Genomic DNA, 15,203 nt, shown 5'->3' on the forward strand with positions numbered 1-15,203 from the left:
GGTCATACAGTCAGGAGCCAGTAGAGCAGGACAGTCCTTGAGAAGCGTGTGTCGGTGACAGGGGCCTCTCCAGACCATAAAAGCCTGCGGGCTCTGCCAAGGGAGCTGACTGTTTCCACACCCTGTAACTGCTCCCAGCACTTTGGGAGGCTGAGGCGGGCGGATCACCTGAGGCCACGAGTTTGAGACCAGCCTGACCAATATGTTGAAGCTGACAAGCTTCAAAACAAACATTGACTGAACTGAAAAATGTGATGTACATGTGTCCTTACACACTTTTGTTTTGTGTTGTTTTTTGAGACGGAGTTTCGCTCTCGTTGCCCAGGCTGGAGTGCAGTGGCGTGATCTCAGCTCACTGCAACCTCTGCCTTCCCAGGTTCAAGCGATTCTCCTGCCTCAGCCTCCCTAGTAGCTGGGATTATAGGTGCCCGCCACCACACCCGGCTAATTTTTGTAATTTTAGAGACGGGGTTTCACCATATTGGCCAGGCTGGTCTCGAACTCCTGATCTCAGGTGGTCCACCGGCCTCGGCCTCCCAAAGTGCTGGGATTACAGGCATGAGCTACGGCGCCCGGCCACCTGGAGGTGATTATTAAGGTGAAATGCCACCAGTGTAACGTCAGCAACAGCCACACTCAGGTGAGCCGGACCCTTCTACACACCCTCTGTCAGCGACAGCCACGCCCCTTTACAGCAGGCATCGGGGGCCTGAAAGTCCACGCCCCGTTACAGCAGGCATCGGGGCCTGGAAGTTTCTTTGGGATCATTTGTCGGACACCAATTTCAGAAGTTTAAAAGCAGGTTGGGAGGAGGACACGTGTTTTGCAATCAGTAAAAGAGGAAAGGGGGGGGGGTCTCACCGTGCGGAGGCTTCGATGACAGACGCTGTGCTTCTGGGACCCGGGGCTCTGGCGCCCTGTCTGTAAACAGGTCCATGATCTCTGCAGGCCCATGGGCTGTGGGACGCCCAACAGAGAGCTGGACACACAGAAGGCCGCGTCCTGGGGCTCAGCAGGCAGCTCCTCCCATCCCACAGTCTGGGAGGCTCTGGGCACCCCAGGCTGACCGTGACATTCTGATCTCCTCCAGCCCCAGGCCTACCTCGCCTCCTTCCCGTTCCTTGATGCAAAACAGGAGACGGCCCCCTGTGTCCAGGAACCAGGAGCACCTGGCCCCGTCCCAGGCCTTTCAGGCATTGGCTGTGTGACCTCCGGCAGCCCCCAGCCTCCCTCTGAACCTCAGTCTCCCTGTGTAAAGGAGGGACTCAGTCCGGAGCAGGCTTTTCAGGCCTGGCCACACTGGAATCACCTGAGATGTTTAACAAACCCTACTACCGGCCAGGCACAGTGGCTCACACCTGCAATCCCAGCACTTTGGGAGGCCGAGGCGAGCTGATGGTCAGGGGTTCGAGATTAGCCTGGCCAACATGGCAAAACCCCGTCTTCTCCTAAAAATACAAAAATTAGCCGGGCATGGTGGAGGGTACCTGTAATCCCAGCTACTTGGGAGGCTGAGGCAGGATAATCACTTGAATTCAGGAGGTGGAGGTTGCAGTGAGCTGAGATTGCACCATGATACTCCAGCCTGAGTGACAGAGTGAGACTCTGTCTCAAAAAAAAAAAAAAATTCTACTACCTGGGTGCCACTGCTAGTGAATCTGGCTTAATTGGTCTGGGCGTGGCTTGCACACCAGAGTTTTAAAAGCCTTCCAGGTGATCCCAATGGACACTCAAGCCTGGGCCCCACCTGTCTGGACTCTAGAGGCTTTTGCTACTCAAAGTGTGGTCCCCGGACCATCAGCATGGGCATCACCTGGAGCTGTCAGAAAGCTCAGGCCACACCCTAGCCTTATCAATCGGAATCAGCCCTTTAACAAGATCCTCAGGTGCTTTGTATGCAATTTAAAGTTGGACCAGGCCAGAAGAGTCGCTAGCCTGTAATCCCAGCACTTTGGGAGGCTGAGGCGGGCAGATCACGAGATCAGGAGTTCGAAACCAGCCTGGCCAATATGGTGAAACCCCATCTCTACTAAAAATACAAAAATTAGCCGGGCGTGGTGGCGGGCGCCTGTAATCCCAGCTACTCAGGAGGCTGAGGCAGGAGAATCACTTGAACCCGGGAGGCAGAGGTTGCAGTGAGCCGAGATCGCGCCATTGCACTCTAGCTTGGTGACAGAGCGAGACTCTGTCTCAAAAATGAAAGAAAGAAAGAAAGAGAAAGAAAGAAAAAAAGAAAGTTGGACCAGCTCTGATCAGACACCTGAGGCAGCTTCCACTCTCAGTGTTCCTTGGGGCAGGCCGGCTTTCCTGCAGTCCCAGAAAGGCAGAGCCACGGAGCTGAGAGGCACTTACAGGCTTGAAACCTGCCAGTGGGGCCTTTATCTCACCTCTAAAAGAATAATCCTCCATCCCTCTGTGTCCCTCCCTCTCTTCCTTTCTTTCTTCATCCTAGAATTTATTGTAACAAACTGAGAACGTCTAGGCAATACTGAGAAACCAAGAGAAGGATAAGAGAAACCCCAGATAAGTGTGGAGGGGGTCTCACAGCAGAAGAGGCTGGCACCCACACCCAGCGTGGTCACAGTGAGGCTGTGGCCCAGGTGGAGAAGACCACCTTTGTGTGGGGGGGAGGAAGTTGGAAGGGCAGGGTGGGCGTGGCTCAAAAGTGCAATTCTGGGGGATGTTGGACCTTCTAGAACCTTCCCAGGGTTGAAGGAGAGCCAAGTGGGTGTCTCAGAGCTGCTTGGATGGAAACTTCTACTCACAACCAAAATTAACACCCTGGGTTCTCCCTGGTCTCCATCCCCAGACTCTAGGCCTGGAGGAAGCAGGAGGGGGCAGGGACCCTGGGAAGCTGTGAGGCCTCTTGCACCCCTGTCCTGGGGCAGGAATTCCTGCTCCCGGAGTTGGCCCAGGTTCATATGCTGCCTTTGTGCTGACTGCAAAGTGGGCCCTCCTATACAGACAAAAACACGAAAACTGCAAACGCCTCCCCTTCCTGGGATGTTTGCGGCTGGACGCCCAGCCTGGTGTGCTGAGGGTAGTGGGATTTCAGAGGTCCCGGGCACTGCCTGAGCAGGGCACAGTCTGCGAGGCCGTCCTGGGCAGACCTGCCCGCTACGCCTTGTTGGGGTCCTTTCCTGGAGGTGGCGGCACAGCCGGTCAGCTGGAAGCGGGGCAGCCAGGGCTTCTGCTCCTGCATTATTGATCTGCTGCCTGGTCGTGGGTATGAATAATTAATCAGAGCGAGGAAGCACAGAAGATTGCGAGCCGAGGTGCAGCCCAGCTCCTCCCCGCCTCGCCCCTCAGGGTTGGCTCCTCTTTGCTTAATGTGCTTCTGTGGGGGAGGCTGTACGGAATCTCAAGCTTCTCCTCCTGCCCACAAGGCAGGCCCAGGAAAGGCCTCACAGCTTTGGAATTGCAACGACCCATGTCATCAGGATGGAGCTGCCTGCAGCCCCTGGACCAGGCTGGCCATCCTCACTGTGCTCCTGGCCATCTGGGACTCAGAGTCAGGCAGCCGGAGTTCAAATGCTGAATCCTTAAACATCTTTTTTTTTTTCTTTTTGAGACAGAGTCTCACTCTATCGCCAGGCTGGAGTGCAGCGCTATGATCTCAGCTCACTGCAACCTCTGCCTCCCAGGTTCAAGTGATTCCCCTGCTTCAGCCTCCCGAGTAGCTGGGACTACAGGCGTCCGCACCACACCCGGCTAATTTTTTTTTTGTATTTTTACTAGAGATGGGGTTTCACCATGTTGGCCAGGCTGGTCTCAAACTCCTAACCTCAAGTGATCCGCCCGCCTCAGCCTCCCTAAGTGCTGGGATTACAGGCCTGAGCCAGGGTGTCCGGCCCTTGAACTTCTTTGCGCCTCCACCTCCTCATGGGTCGAATGGAAACAGTGTATCAGGTGGATCGTGTTTATGGTGAGAAGAAGCCGGCCTGGTCCTGACTGCAGCATGAGTTCCATAAACACGAGCTGATGCTGTCGCTGATATTGTTTATAGTAAATGGCTTCTTTCACTGCTGCCAAGGTCTTGGGAAGGGGAGATTGGTGGGTAACTGACGGGCCTGCTTAGGGTGGAGGTGGTCAGAACTTCAGGGGAGAGGGTGCGGGCCAGGGTGGGTGATGCCCTATCTGGGGTATCTCTGGGTGGGGCCGCCAGGGAGGGGTAGGGTGGAGGTAGGAAGATAATCAAAACAATTATCCAGAATTACTGGGCACGGTGGCTCACGCCTGTCATCCCAGCACTTTGGGAGGCCAAGGTGGGCAGATCAGAAGGTGAAGAGATGGAGACCAGTCTGGCCAACATGGCAAAACCTGTCTCTACTAAAAATACAAAAATGAGCCAGGCGTGGTGGCGTGTGCCTGTAATCCCAGCTACTCAGGAGGCTGAGGCAGGAGAATCACTTGAACCTGGGAGGCAGAGGTTGCAGTGAGCAGAGATCAGAGATTGCACCACTGCACTCCAGCCTGGGCAACAGAGCAGGGCTCTGTCTCAATAAAAAAAAAAAGGAAAAGAAAGAAAGAAAAATGTGACGGTTGTGACCAATTCATTGTAAACACCACTGCACTTGGATCAACAGGGCCCCTTTAAAGAGCTTTCCAGGAGTTCCTGTCCAGTGACTTTGCTTTATATTCTTGGACCACGACTGTGCCATACAACCACCACTAGCTGCAGAGGAGGCTGGGAAATCCATTCCTTTCAGCGGAGCACACGGATGCCCCAAGGCAAACCGCGGTTCTGTTAGGAAAAGAATGGATACTGCGGAGCAGCCAGTGTTTCAACTAGACGTGCACTATCAAGGTATCAGCAAATTAAGAATAAGGTATCCAGGAGGCTGAGGCAGGAGAATGGTGTGAACCTGGGAGGCGGAGCTTGCGGAGAGCCGAGATCACGCCACTGCACTCCAGCCTGGGCGACAGAGCAAGACTCCGTCTCAAAAAAAAAAAAAAAAGTGTCAAGTTATAGTTTGTTTACTGAATGAACAGTTGTTGAATGCCTACTATGTAGCAGACACTGTGCTGTGTTTTGGGAACTTTTAGTTTAGTGCCTGGAGAGAATAAAAAATGGATACATTCTTACAATATGTGATACTGATTAGGAATTGTCGTGAAAGTATGTGATGGAGGGAATCAGGGAAGCTCTGCCTGAGGAAGTGACATCTCCACGGAGTTCTGCCGGAGTGGTCCAGGTGTGGAAGGGGTGAAGGTGTCCAGTCGGAGCCAGGCCGATGGCAGGCGTGGGGCAGGGTCAGGAGGGCAAGCGCTGGGCTCATCATGCGTAGGGTCAGGGAGGCACCGACTTGTGACCATTCGGTGATTAATCCCTTCCAGCAGGTAGATGAATGACAGTGGTGGGGTTGATTGATTTCTCATTTCCTATGATAAACACCATTAAAAGAAGGAGGCTGGGCCCGGTGGCTCACGCCTGTAATCCCAGCACTTTGGGAGGCCGAGGTGGGCAGATCCAGAGGCCAGGAGTTCGAGACCATCCTGGCTACCACGGTGAAACCCCATCTCTACTAAAAATACAAAACATTAGTGGGGCGTAGTGGTGGGCGCCTGTAGTCACAGCTACTCAGGAGGCTGAGGCAGGAGAATGGCGTGAACCCGGGAGGCGGGGCTTGCAGTGAGCTGAGATCGTGCCACTGCACTCCAGCCTGGGCGACAGAGCGAGACTCCGTCTAAAAAAAAAAAAAAAAGAAGAAGAAGGAGGAGGAGGAGGCCAGGAATGGTGGCTCATGCCTGTAATCCCAGTGCTTTTGGGGGCTGAGGAGGGAGGATCGCTTGGGCCTGGGAGGAGGAGGTTGCAGTGAGCCATGATTGCGCCACTGCACTCCAGCCTGGGCAACGGAGCAAGACCCTGTCCCAAAAAAAGAAAAGAAAAAAAAGAAAAAGAAGGGGAGAAAAGTCAAATAATTAGTATCTAACTTAGAAACAAGCATGGACTCCAATTCAGTCCAGTCCTCCAAGCTGTTACTGAAAACTCTCACGATAGAGCGGACATCAGGGGCGGGCACGGCAGGCAGGAAAAGGATCTCCTGCAGCCTCCAGGAAGGTGTGGGTGGCAGCCGTCAGCTGGACGCACAGTGGCCACCTCTACAGGGGACAAGGAGGCAGAGTGACATGTCTCAGCCCTGGAGACGCCAAAAGGGGTTCTCTAGAGAAGGGCTGTGTCATCAGACAGATCAGGAAAACGGAATGACATCGAGCTAAACGCTGTCATCAGACAGATCAGGAAAACGGTGAATTACATCGAGCTCAATGCTGTCATCAGTCAGGAAAACCGTGAATTACATCGAGCTAAATGGCGCATGACAGTAAGATTTCTCAGAGACCTTCATACACCCACATGCACCATGTACCTCCAAGAAAGGGTGGATTATGCAGTATTTCCTAAATTCGATGGGTTGCCAAGCCCCTTCTTTGAGAAACATTTTCTTGTAAAGCTAAGTTTTAGATTTGCAAACCCAAGCATTTCCGTTATTAAAAACTCTGTATACAAAAAATTATCTGTAAACATCCTTTTAAGACGGCTGTATAATGCATATAAATGATAACTTATTTATTTACTTATCATTTCTCCCATTGCCAGGCATTAAGGTGTCCAGTTTCTCTCTCTCCCATTTTTTTCCTGCCTATAATTTTTGATGTTGTTGTTTTGAGATAGAGTTTCGCCCTTGCCCAGGCTGGAGTGCAATGGTGAGATCTTGGCTCACCATAGCCTCTGCCTCCCGGGTTCGAGCGATTCTCCTGCCTCAGCCTCCCAAGTAGGTGGGACTACAGGCATGCACCACCACGCCAGGCTAATTTTTGTATTTTCAGTAGAGACGGGGTTTCACCATGTTATCCAGGCTGGTCTTGAACTCCTGACCTCAGGTGGTCTGCCTGCCTCCGCCTCCCAAAGTGCTGGGATTACAGGCATGAGCCACTGCGCCCACTCCCTACCTATAATTTAAACACAGGGTTTAGGCACTAGGGGAGTGAATTCCGAAGGTGTTTCAAAAGCAGCCCTTGCTGTGGAGGCCCCACTGGGTCCACCCTTTCCTGAGCCAGGGAGAAGAAGGCAGCCTGGGCTTTGCCTCCCCACTGGGTCAGCTGACTGAGTCGCCATGGCAACCACACAGGCCTGGAAGAGGGAGGGTGCTCCTGGGATGGGACTAGATGTGGAAGCCCCAGGGCCAGGTGGCTGGGAGCCTGGGACACTGGGGCTGACCAGACCAGATGGCTGGGGGACCCCCTGGGAATGGGGGGCTAAACTGCCTTTGGAAAGTGCCAGGTGAACACAGGTCTCAGCCAGAAGCCTCAGACAGAGCCCCTTTCCTTCCTGGTAAGCCATTTGGAGGACCAGTGGCTGTAGCGAGATATCCGGTGAAGAGGCACCACGGATGCTGGAAAATCTGGGTAATGGGATTGAACCTGGATCTAATAATAAGCAAGTGTGATTTGCTCTCACCTGTAAAACCAGACCCCCACAGTCTTCCCAGAACTCATCCATCTGTTGGGGGCTTTGGGAAGTCCCAGCCTCCAGTCTGCTCTCTGCCCCAGTAGGAATGCTCTCACCTTCCCCAGTGGGAATGCTCTCACCTCCTCAGTGGGAATGCTCTCACCTCCCCATTGGGAATGCTCCCTCCCCAGTGGGAATGCTCTCACCTCCCCATTGGGAATGCTCCCTCCCCAGTGGGAATGCTCTCACCTCCCCAGTGGGAATGCTCTCACCTCGCCAGTGGGAATGCTCTCACCTCCCCAGTGGGAATGCTCTCACCTCCCCAGTGGGAATGCTCTCATCTCCCCAGTGGAATGCTCTCACCTCCCCAGTGGGAATGCTCTCATCTCCCCAGTGGGAATGCTCTCACCTCCTCAGTGGGAATGCTCTCCCCTCCCCAGTGGGAATGCTCTCACCTCCCCAGTGGGAATGCTCTCCCCTCCCCAGTGGGAATGTTCTCACCTCCCCAGTGGGAATGCTCTCACCTCCCCAGTGGGAATGCTCCCTCCCCAGTGGGAATGCTCTCACCTCCCCAGTGGGAATGCTCTCACCTCGCCAGTGGGAATGCTCTCACCTCCCCAGTGGGAATGCTCCCTCCCCAGTGGGAATGCTCTCACCTCCCCAGTGGGAATGCTCTCATCTCCCCAGTGGAATGCTCTCACCTCCCCAGTGGGAATGCTCTCATCTCCCCAGTGGGAATGCTCTCCCCTCCCCAGTGGGAATGCTCTCCCCTCCCCAGTGGGAATGTTCTCACCTCCCCAGTGGGAATGCTCTCATCTCCCCAGTGGGAATGCTCTCATCTCCCCAGTGGGAATGCTCTCACCTCCCCAGTGGGAATGTTCTCACCTCCCCAGTGGGAATGCTCTCCCCAGTGGGAATGTTCCCCTCCCCAGTGGGAATGCTCTCACCTCCCCAGTGGGAATGCTCTCACCTCCCCAGTGGGAATGTTCCCCTCCCCAGTGGGACTGTTCCCCTCCCCAGTGGGAATGTTCTCACCTCCCCAGTGGGAATGTTCACCTCCCCAGTGGGAATGTTCTCACCTCCCCAGTGGGAATCTTCTCACCTCCCCAGTGGGAATGTTCCCCTCCCCAGTGGGAATGTTCCCCTCCCCAGTGGGAATGCTGTCACCTCCCCAGTGGGAATGCTCCCTCCCCAGTGGGAATGCTCTCACCTCCCCAGTGGGAATGTTCACCTCCCTAGTGGGAATGCTCCCTCCCCAGTGGGAATGCTCTCACCTCCCCAGTGGGAATGCTCTCACCTCCCCAGTGGGAATGTTCCCCTCCCCAGTGGGAATGCTCTCACCTCCCCAGTGGGAATGTTCCCCTCCCCAGTGGGAATGCTCCCCCCTCCCCAGTGGGAATGCTCTCACCTCCCCAGTGGGAATGTTCCCCTCCCCAGTGGGAATGCTCCCCCCTCCCCAGTGGGAATGCTCTCCCCTCCCCAGTGGGAATGTTCTCCCCAGTGGGAATGCTCCCCCCTCCCCAGTGGGAATGCTCTCACCTCCCCAGTGGGAATGCTCTCACCTCCCCAGTGGGAATGCTCTCACCTCCCCAGTGGGAATGTTCTCACCTCCCCAGTGGGAATGCTCCCCCCTCCCCAGTGGGAATGCTCTCCCCTCCCCAGTGGGAATGTTCTCCCCAGTGGGAATGCTCCCCCCTCCCCAGTGGGAATGCTCTCCCCTCCCCAGTGGGAATGTTCTCCCCAGTGGGAATGCTCCCTCCCCAGTGGGAATGCTCTCACCTCCCCAGTGGGAATGCTCTCACCTCCCCAGTGGGAATGCTCTCACCTCCCCAGTGGGAATGTTCCCCTCCCCAGTGGGAATGCTCTCACCTCCCCAGTGGGAATGTTCTCACCTCCCCAGTGGGAATGTTCCCCTCCCCAGTGGGAATGCTCTCACCTCCCCAGTGGGAATGCTCCCTCCCCAGTGGGAATGCTCCCTCCCCAATGGGAATGCTCTCACCTCCCCAGTGGGAATGTTCTCACCTCCCCAGTGGGAATGCTCTCACCTCCCCAGTGGGAATGCTCTCACCTCCCCAGTGGGAATGCTCTCACCTCCCCAGTGGGAATGTTCCCCTCCCCAGTGGGAATGCTCTCACCTCCCCAGTGGGAATGTTCTCACCTCCCCAGTGGGAATGTTCCCCTCCCCAGTGGGAATGCTCTCACCTCCCCAGTGGGAATGCTCCCTCCCCAGTGGGAATGCTCCCTCCCCAATGGGAATGCTCTCACCTCCCCAGTGGGAATGTTCTCACCTCCCCAGTGGGAATGCTCTCACCTCCGCAGTGGGAATGTTCTCACCTCCCCAGTGGGAATGCTCTCACCTCCCCAGTGGGAATGCTCCCTCCCCAGTGGGAATGTTCCCCTCCCCAGTGGGAATGCTCTCACCTCCCCAGTGGGAATGCTCCCTCCCCAGTGGGAATGTTCACCTCCCCAGTGGGAATGTTCTCACCTCCCCAATGGGAATGCTCTCACCTCCGCAGTGGGAATGTTCCCTGGTGCAAAGGGCAGATTGGAGGCTGGGTCGCCAGAAGCAGATGAGCCCTCGTTCCTGCCTTCGTATGTGCTGGTGTTTTCAAAGTTTCCCCACTTGTTTTTCACTGGATAGAGGCTTTTCTTCCACAAATTTCTCAATTTGGTTTGAATTTTATGTTCCTCAAGGAAGTGGCAAGAGGGTGCCCTTGTACACAGTTGACTGTCAGGGGAAGGTGTTTCTGGGTGAGAGGAGAGCCTGGTCTTCTTGGGACACCTCCAGGAATGCAGGAGCAAGACTGTGGTGCAAGGACCAGGTCCCAGAGGCCCCTGTCTGATGTTGCAACGCTTGCCCTGACTCTCTAGGGCAACCATCATCCGCAAGAACTTTCTGTGCTCCCCGGCCCATGTCAGATTCACTTTGTTGGTTTTTTTTTTCCTTCCTCCAAGATGGAGTCTAGCTCTGTTGCCCACGCTGGGGTGCAGTGGTGCAATCTTGGCTCATTGCAACCTCCGCCTCCCGGGTTCAAGCAATTCTCCTGCCTCAGCCTCCTGAGTAGCTGGGATAACAGGCATCTTCCACCACGCCCGGCTAATTTTTGTATTTTTAGTAGAGACGGGGTTTCACCATGTTGGCCAGGCTGGTCTCGAACTCCTGACCTCATGGTCTGCCCATCTCGGCCTCCCAAAGTGCTGGGATTACAGGCATGAGCTACCGTGCCCGGCCGAGATTCACTCTTTAAACTTATTTAAAACAAAACATTATGCTTGTCCTGACTCTCTCGGGCAACCATCCTCCGCAAGAACTTTCTGTGCTCCCCAGCCCATGTGAGATTCACTTTTTTTTTTTTTTTTTTTTTTTTTTTTGAGATGGAGTCTCGCTGTGTCACCCAGGCTGGAGTGTAGTGGCACGATCTCGGCTCACTGCAAGCTCCGCCTCCCGGGTTCATGCCATTCTCCTGCCTCAGCCTCCCAAATAGCTGGGACTACAGGCGCCCGCCACTATGCCCGGCTAATTTTTTGTATTTTTAGTAGAGACGGGGTTTCACTGTGTTAGCCAGTATGGTCTGATCTCCTGATGTCGTGATCCACAAGCCTCAGCCTCCCAAAGTGCTGGGACTACAGGCGTGAAGAGATTCACTCTTTAAACTTATTTAAAACAAAACAGAAAACCCATCTAAGTTCTCTGCACCAAACTCATACCAGCCGTCGCATCACCCATGGCTGGGGGAGTCGCTATGGGACTGGAGGTGAGAAAGGCAGTCTCCAGTTTTTATCCCATATACCTTGTTTCGTTGGAACCTTACACCAAGCATTTATAGATGTATTACCTTTATCATTTATAATTTAATTGAAAAAATAGGAATGTCTGAGGGAGGACAGATGAATCCCTGTAATCCATTAGCTGAAGCAATCAATGTGAAGAGCTGAACATTTTTCTTCCGGGCTTTTAAAAAGGAATTTGTGACATACAGCTATAGTCGCTTTATAGTAAAAGGGCTCTAGTAAGTGGCCTTTGCATGGTAGCCGGACTTCGAGGGGCTTTTAAGTAGCAGATCCCTTCTGTCTCCCACAAACCTGCCTCCTTAAGATGCATCAGCCTCACCTGACTGAAATGACACCAAAATGCCAGGCGGCCTGAGCTGCTGGAGGGGCTGGAAGCCCCAAGAAGCTCCCTCTCCCCGGCTGGGCGCGGTGGCTCACGCCTGTAATCCCAGCACTTTGAGAGGCCGAGGCGGGCGGATCATGAGGTCAAGAAATCAAGACCATCGTGGCCAACATGGTGAAACCCCGTCTCTACTAAAAATATAAATATTAGCTGGGCATGGTGGCACACGCCTGTAGTCCCAGCTATTCGGGAGGCTGAGACAGGGGGATCGCTTGAACCTGGGAGGTGGAGGTTGCAGTGAGCCGAGATCACGCCATTGCACTCCAGCCTGGTGACAGAGTGAGACTCCATCTCAAAAAAAAAAGCTTCCTCTCCCTCCAGGACAGAGCTCTCCAGAAAAGCCTCTCCCCCGCGGCCCTCCCCAGGCTCCCGTCTTCCTGACCTTTGCTTTGGATTTGGTTCTTGCTCTTGGCCCTCGCCCTGGAGCTGGATGCTTTGGTCGGGCTCTTGCCTCCAGCATCTCCTTTGCTATCAGCCTGCCCTCCCATTGCCCCAGTTGGAGGCAGGGCTGCCAGCTCCAGCCTGGCCAGTGGGGAAAATGGATGCCTCGACCTCCTGGTTCCCTGCTGAGGTCAGAGGCCCTTTCCGACCTCCGAAACCACTCAGGGGGCCCATGGCTGTACAGGATATCCACTGAACAGGCACCACGGATGCTGGAAAATCCAGGTAATGGGATTGAACCCGGATCTAAGAACGGGCCAGTGTGATTTGCTCTCACCCCTAAAACCAGACCCCACAGTCTTCCAAGAACTCATCCACCTGTTGGGTCTTTGGGAAGTCCCAGGGCACTGAGGTCTCAGGGTACAGAGGTCCCACGCTTGGCTCCCTCTGGTTGTGTTAGCCCGTACAGACATTCCAGGGTCTACAGACGCTCCCTGGAGAGGGGAACACGAGGTTCCAGGCAGGGCCCGGCTACCCTCCCAGGGGAACCGAGCTGGAGGAACTCATGTTTTCATCATGGCCCGTGGGAGCCACTCATGGGCTGCTTAAACAGGCAGGAGGTAAACACACACCCCAGGCGACCAAGATCAGCGGCTCCCTGCACAGCGGGTTTAATTATAAGAGCAACATAATAGCAACAGGACAGAAAGCGGGGGAAATGGCAGGGAAAACCTCTCACCAGCCCACAGCCTCCACATTCCCACTGCCTGGCTGTGAACCTTCTCCCTCCTGGGTGACTTTGCCCAGGGGTGTGGAGTGGGTTTTTTCCTTTTTTAATTTCATTCCAATTGCAAAATTAATACAACGTCATTGCAGCAAACTTGGAAAATGCAAAAAGCCTGAAGAAGAAAACAACAATTTCTCTAAGTGGCTTTTTTTTTTTTTTTTCTTTTTGAGACGGAGTCTGGCTCTGTCACCCAGGCTGGAGCGCAGTGGCGCGATCCTGGCTTACTGCAACCTCCACCTCCCGGGTTCAAGTGATTCTCCTGCCTTAGCCTCCCAAGTAGCTGGAATTACAGGCACTCACCACTGGGCCCGGCTAATGTTTATATTTTTAGTAGAGATGGGGTTTCACCATGTTGGCCAGGCTGGTCTCGAACTCCTGGCCTCAAGTGATCCACCCGCCTCGGCCTCCCAAAGTGCTGGGATTACAGGCGTGAGCCACTGCGCCTGGCCCCTGGGGTTGGTTTGTGCAGAAGTGAGAACCTGCTCTGGAGCTTGCAGCTGGTCCGAGTGGAATTAGAATGGGAACCAGATATAATAACAAAAGCTTCATCTTTTAGAAAAAGATCAAATCAGAAATATGGGTTACATTTGTAAAGGGCTTTCAATTAAAAAGAGGCTGTGAAGCACATCTTGGGAGGCCTAAAAGTCCTTTTCATTTGGATATTGTTTTATCAAAAGCCCTAGTTTGTGCTGATAAGAAAATGGATTTCACAAGATTGAATCCAACAAAAAGCTTTGGCTAGCTGATTAATTAGGTGAGTCACAGGTCTCCTGGGAGTTGAAAGTCAGGAGTTTAAAGACCCAATGAAAACACACAGGAAACCGGGCTTGGTGGCTCACGCCTGTAATCCCAACACTTTGGGAGGCCGAGGAGGGTGGATCATGAGGTCAGGAGTTCGAGACCACCCTGGCCAACATGGTGAAACCCTGTCTCTACTAAAAATATAAAATCGGCCAGGCATGGTGGTGGGCACCTGTAATTCCAGTTACTCAGGAGGCTGAGGCAGGAAAATCGCTGGAACCCGGGAGGCGGAGGTTGCAATGAGCCGAGATCGCCCCACTGCACTCCAGCCTGGGCAAAAAGAGTGAAACTCCATTAAAAAAAAAAAAGAAAAAGAAAGAAAGAAAAAAGAAAAACGTAGTAATAGTTCACCAATCTCTCCATCACTTCAGATAAACTGGGCCAGGCACAGTGGCTCACACCTGTAATCCCAGAACTTTGGGAGGCCGAGGCAGGAGGATCACTTGAGCCTCAGAGTTTGAGACCAGCCTGGGGAACCCAGGGAGATCCCTTCTCTACAAAAAATGCAAAAAAATATTAGCCAAGCATAGTGGTGCATACTGTAGTCCCAGCTACTTAGGAGGCTGAGGAGGGAGATTCATTTGAGTCCAGGAGTTGGAGGCTGCAGTGAGCCATGATTGCGCCACTGCACTCCAGCCTGGGTGACAGAGCAAGACCCTGTCTCAAAAACTACATAAAAACATTAAAAGAATAAAAAATAAAGTTCAGACAGGCTAGGCACAGACGAATTAAATCCACAGTAAGTACTTTATTTTTATTTTCACCAAAAATGTCAATCTTATACTCAGTGCTAATTTTCTGGGGGAAAACCACGAGCTACGCTGTTCTACTCTCAGAAGCTCCATTTTGCTCACATTCACCTCTTTCTCTTTTTTTTTTTTTTTTTTTTTTGAGACAGATTCTCACTCTGTTGCCCAGGCTGCAGTGCAGTGGCGCGATCTCTGCTCACTGCAACCTCTGCCTCCCGGGTTCAAGCGATTCTCCTGTCTCAGCCTCCCAAGTAGCTGGGATTAGAGGTGCCCACCACCACACCCAGCTAATTTTTGTATTTTTAGTAGAGACGGGGTTTCACCATATTGGTCAGGCTGGTCTCGAACTCCTGACCTCAGGTGATCCACCTCCCTCAGCCTCCCAAAGTGCTGGGATTACAGGCATCAGCCACCGCGCCTGGCCTCAGCTCACATTTATTGAACATCTACTATGTGCCACTTAATTTCACATACATTTTATTTGACCCATGACAACCTATTTTATTTATGTATTTATTTATTGAAATGGAGTTTCGCTTTTCTTGCCCAGGCTGGAGTGCCACGGGTCGATCTAGGCTCGCTGCAACCTCCACCTCCCAGAGTCAAGTGATTCTCCTGCCTCAGCCTCCCAAGTAGCTGGGATTACAGGCATGAGCCACCACGCCCAGCTAATTTCTTGTATGTTTAGTATAGACGGGGTTTCACCAGGTTGGTCAGGCTGGTCTCGAACTCCCGACCTCAGCTGATTGGTCCGCCTCGGCCTCCCAAAGTGCTGGGATTACAGGCATGAGCCGCCTCGCCCGGCCCACCTTTTGGCTATTGTAAATATAGTACTGCTGTGAACATGGGCTTGCAAAGATC

This window comes from Pan paniscus, chromosome 19, assembly GCF_029289425.2.
Source record: "Pan paniscus chromosome 19, NHGRI_mPanPan1-v2.0_pri, whole genome shotgun sequence".
NCBI lineage: Eukaryota > Metazoa > Chordata > Mammalia > Primates > Hominidae > Pan > Pan paniscus.